Consider the following 5,650-nt stretch of genomic DNA (forward strand, 5'->3'; position numbering starts at 1 on the left):
CAGAGAAGCCAAAGCACAGGGAAGAATTCAAGATACTAAAGAGTTGAATAGAAGATTTCAAAAGGCAGCACGGGATGACAAAGCAAATGTGCAAGGCAGTGATATAGAAACCTAAAAATTGTTTCTATTATGACCATAATTAATTAGTTCTCCTGTGCAGTTTACTACCTCTGAGAACCCACTGGGGGGTCAGCCATCAGTCAGTTCAGAATCGGAAATAAAAGCAACAAGAAACTGGGGGGCAGAATATTCTGATTCATCAAAAATTCTGGTGAAAGTAGATGATGTTTCTGAAGAAGTCTTTCCTGTATCACCTACTAAGCATTGTTCCCACCATCCAGTAATTCTCTCTTATACCATTCTGTACCATAATACTGTCTTTCCTTCACAGAACTATTCACTCTTGAATTTGTGTACTTGTTTTCTGTCACTACAGTAAGTAAGTAAACATCATCATGGAAAAGATCACAGTATTCTTACTTCCTGTGGTATCCTCACTACCTATAAAAGTGTATGGGATAATGCTGTCCAGGAGACATTGGCCTGGGGCTGCTGGTTGGGCCCTCAAACCCAGGAGGCAGGACCCTGGCCCCACTCCCTCTCTTCTTGCCCCCTTTCTCCATGCCGCCAGCATCATCACTGTGACTCCCCTGAGAAGCTGTGGTCTCTCTAGGCCTGGTCTGTTCTGATTTTTGCCCTTGAGACCTTGATCACCCCCAAAAGAGCCTCTGAGGGAGATGGTTCAGCCCCACCACCGCTCCCCAGAAGCTGAGGGAAGGGGACAAGCACCTCCCTCTGGGTCCTGGCCCACCCACAGTCTAGGACTGGAGAGCTGGACCCTGAGTGCTGGCCGAGCCTCTGCCCGTCCCTCCTCGGTCTGCTGGGTGCCCACCTGTCCTGGCCAGTAGGGGGGCTCCTCCAGACTGGGTCTGCCCCTTCTGCGGTTTACTGGGCTGTCCAGCTGCTGGTTATTCCATCCACTCCTGCCTCAACCCCCACCCCAAACAATGCCACACCTTTCACTCAGACTTGGTCCCTCCTTTGCATTTGAAAAAAATATGTTGTAATAAATCTCGCTATGGATTGGTTTTGGTTTTTTAAAGCATATAGAAGCAGGAGTGGCTTTTCCATTTCCAAAACAGCTTGCTTCCCTATGAACTTGGAGAAATGATGAAAGTTATACAAGTGTTCAGGTCTTTCGTTCATAGGGTTTCTATGAGTCGCTTAAGACTGGACGACAATTAACGACGACAACATGGTATATAATAGATAATAAGGAACTCTGGTAGTGTGGTAGATTGAGCATTGGTCTGCCAACTGAAAGACTGGGATTCAAACCCACCAGTCACAGGAAAAAAGATGAGATGATCTTCTTCCAACAAAGATTTATAGCTTAGAAAAATCTATGGAGTAGAAATCAACTCGATGGCAATGAGTTAGTAGATAATAAATATTTGGTAAAGATAAAATGAATCTATCATTCATATACTCCAGGTGTGTACTCAAAACTAATATTTACAATTTTTAATCCTAGTGCAACTAAAATTTGGGCTTTGTTCTTTAGAATATGTTTGGCAAAAAAAGGAGAGATGAACAAAGAATTTATTCCCCTGTTGGACATGGGAGTGGGAGGGATACAATATTGTAAGTAGAATGAGTATTTTTTATATATAAGTATAAATATAAATAATATAAATAAATAGAAATAGAAATTATAAATATAATGGAACATTGCAAAGGTTAGATAGAGTACAGAATAGATAGGTGGAAGCCAATAAATGTAAGCTTCTGCTTTGCAGTTTTGGCTCAGACTTGGTGTTTCCAAGAGCCAAGAGAGGATGCCATAACCCCCTTGGTTTCATGGGATGGGCCTACCCTGCTCTTTCTGCAAGGTCTTACAGAAAACAATCTGCAAACAGATACAACTGGAAGGTCCTAACACTGCCTCCCTTTTGCCTTCTTCCTCCTCCCTTCTTTTACTCAAGATTTTTTTAAAAGCAAGGGTTTTTTTCCTTTGCCCTCAAATTCCCCCATCCCTGTCAAAAGGATGCCTATAAAGAACTCTTTAGCAATTCCTCTCAAAATCTGGAAGCACAAGAGGAAGGATCGAGGTCAACCTATATTATCCCCCATTTCCTATCAGCTAGAAGTACCCTTTGAGACTTGGAGGCAATGCTCTTCTCATTAGCCTCCCTGCGTCTTCTGGAATATCACCTGATTGATAGTCTTAAAACACCAGTTATATGAAATGTGCTGCTCCAGGGTGCTGGGAGTGCCACACTACCGGCTAAAAAGAAAACAAACATATTCAGAAAACAACAAAACACCTTCCCAGCTTGGCGGCAAGCCCATCCACATTTGGCTCCCATCTTTGATTCCAAAGACTACTTGCCTCCAATCTGTCTACAGTTAGATACTGGACTGAATCCTATTTCTTCTCTTAAGAAATATGTGACATTTAGCCAAGCTTCTAAGTCTCCATTTACTTCCCTCATCTCTAAGTGGAAGCAATGGTGGCAATTTTAGATCAGCTGTGAGGATTAGAGGATAATGTGTTTAAAAATTCTTATAAAACTGGATGTCCTACATAACTCTCAGGTATTTTCTAACACATATATAACCCATTCATGTCCTAGAGCTTTGAATCACATTCTCCTTTTTTTAACTAAACCTGCAGGAGCAGACCTCAGATCTTAATTCTCCATAACACTCCACTGACCGCACCAGCCCGGGAAGTTGTATTCTTCTCTGAATGCTCCATTTCCTGGATTTTCTCCCCCCCACCTTTAGTGCTTAGCATGATCTGTTTTGTAACAGAAGGATTAGGAAAAGAACAACTGAGTGCCTAGTAACAGCTGGGTTCTTTGTATTTTACTTAATTTAAACTTATTAAAAGCCCTGTGAAATAGGTATTATCAATTTCTTTGTTAAGAATGGGCAAACTTGAAGAAGAGAACTTACCAGGTAATGAATAATGGCAGAAGTAAAATTTGAATCCAAATCTACCTCAATCCGGAGTCAATGTACTTTGCCCATTATGCTGAGTGACAAATATGATTCCAGAGTGAGACATAAATGATACTTTCCCTCATAAGGAAGCACATCTTTACTGCATCCATATAGCCTAATTTTTATATTCAACAACAAATGCTCACAGAATTGTGGTACCCTGTAATAAAATTACTAACATCTACTGTCTTTGGGTACTGCTATAGATGCTTTTCATACATTCATTAATTTCATTACCACAACAATAGATAATAAACTACTATCTCCATATAACAAAGCCCAAGGAGGTACAGTTGTTAAGTGACAAGCTTGAAAATAAAATGCAGCAAATCTGTCACCAAAATTATAGTTCTTGAAAACTGCAGGATACCACAGAACTGGCTTCCAGAATACAGAAGTATCCATTAAGCTGAGGGTTTAGGAAATAGCCAATTAAATCCAAAACTTTTAAAAAAGTAATAGGAGCTTTCCTACTTCTAATTGAAAAATTGTTATAAACCAAACTTTTTGCCACAAAAAACTAGAAAATCTGGTTAAAATAAAAATAATTTCTCTGTAAAACTGTCAGAGACATAACAAGGCACTGAGGAATTGGGGATCTAGATGATCCAGAGAAGGAAAGCGCAGAGAAAGTAAATCCAACATTCAATTTTCTTGAAACACAGTTCCCAGGTCAAAAGAAAGCAAGAAAGTAGAGGCAAAAGAGCACAGAATAGATGAAACAAATAGAAAAGAGCACAGAGGGAAGATTTTAGTCTAAATATATAATTACATGTTCAATCATCATTAACACACTAGATCTATTATCCAAGGAAATGAAAACACTATTATATTCTCACAAGGGAACTCTAGTGGTTTAGTGTTAAAGGAGTTGCCCTGCCAACCTGACTACACACTGTTCAAATCCTCCATCTATTCTGTGGGAGAAAGACAGGCAGTCTTCCATGCGATTTACAGCCTCTGAAAGCCCTCTGGAGGGACAGCTTTGAGTTGGTCTTGACAGTACAACATATTCTCATAAGATATATTTATTATAATATAAATATAACTTAAACAGAGGTATACTAATCGTGGGCAAAGTTCACATTAAATTAAGAACCATTATGAATTAAAAAAGGGGAGAACATAATGAAAAGATTTATCAACCTTAAAGATATTTGCCCTACAACCAGGAGAGAACAAAATAGATGAATGGGATCTTCTAAGAATCAAATCCCTATGCACGTCAAAAAAAAACACCAACAGGGTAAAAAAGAAAGCCACAGACTAGGAAAAAAGCATTTGGTAATGACAAACCTGATAAGGAACTCATATCTAAACTGTATAGATTGCTCCAACACCTCAACAAGAAAAAAGTAAACAACCCAATCTCAAAATGAGCACATGAACAGATACCTCACCAAAGACGACATTCAGAGGGCAAACACACACATGAAGAAATAGTCAAAATCTCTAGCTATCAGAGAGATGCAAATAAAAACAACTTATCTGATATCATCTCATCCCACTAAAAATAGCAAAATTCAACAGATCAGCAAACAATAAATGCTGGTGGGGTTATGAAGAGGTTGGAAACCTTATTCACTGCTGGTGGGAGTGAAAAATGGTGCAACCACTATGGTAAGCAGTTTGGAACGTTCTAAAAAAGCTGGAAAGAGAAATACCATTTGAACCAGCAATGTGACTACTGGGAATATACCCTAAAGAAACCAAGAACCACCATCCAAACAGATATATGCACACCTATGTTTAATGCTGTATTATTTACAACAGCAAAGAGACAGAAGCAACCCAAGTGTCCACAACAGTAAATGGATAGAAAAACGATGGAATATTCATACAATGGACTACTTACTGTGCAGCACTGAAAAATAATGAACTTGTAAAGCACTACACAACATGGGTGTCCCTGGAGCACATGATGATGAGTGAAATATCTCAGTCACCAAATGTCAAGTACTGCATAGCACTACTGTTATAAAGCAGGTCTGATGTGGGGAGTTGGAAGGAGAATAGGATAAGAGTGGATAGATTATGACCATAGCATTGGAACAGATGAAAGAAAGCATGCCAAAATGAATATATGAAATTTTACAACTCCCCCTCCCTCTACACAATTTGATGGTGGTGAGGGTGAGGGAAATTGGAAGAATCTGTTCATGAAATGTATTCAAATTTTGTAAGTAAACTAGTGTATAAAATAAAAAGTCGGCACTGCCCGAGATCCAAGATGGCGGCGGAGGCAGAGACAGCGTGGTGAGCTGCAAGAGCAGCGAACCACTTAAAGCAGGGTGATTATGGCCTTCCACAGACTTCGGCTTATTGATAATTGAACACTTAAAGTTGATGACTGGCCCTCAGTGAAGATCGAGGCTCAACAACAGGAATTCAAGGATTCCCAAGGAGAAATGGGTGAGTCTCGTGGCTCCCAACGCCTCCCTGCAGAGCCTGCGCCTTGCCGCACAGCCGCTGCAGCTCCATGAGGCTTCCACAACCAGAACAAATGGATTCCCTCACTGAGGATGGATGATGGGCACTGGCCCTCCTCAAGACTGGTACAGCAAAGACACCACACTGCCGCAAGGTGGACTTGTTGTAGAGAGAATTCTTGGAGCCAGGATGGCAGCTGCGGTGGAAGCGG

At 40.4% G+C, this 5,650-nt stretch overlaps 1 protein-coding gene across 3 annotated transcripts in view; it reads left to right on the forward strand.

Annotated features, from left to right (window-relative positions):
* Positions 1-5,650, forward strand: part of PYGL (phosphorylase, glycogen, liver) — a 53,726-nt gene that overhangs the window by 45,287 nt on the left and 2,789 nt on the right. The window lies entirely within an intron of this gene.

Source organism: Elephantulus edwardii, unplaced genomic scaffold (genome assembly GCF_000299155.1).
Source record: "Elephantulus edwardii isolate Elephantulus edwardi_28Jun2011 unplaced genomic scaffold, EleEdw1.0 scaffold00247, whole genome shotgun sequence".
NCBI classification, from domain to species: domain Eukaryota; kingdom Metazoa; phylum Chordata; class Mammalia; order Macroscelidea; family Macroscelididae; genus Elephantulus; species Elephantulus edwardii.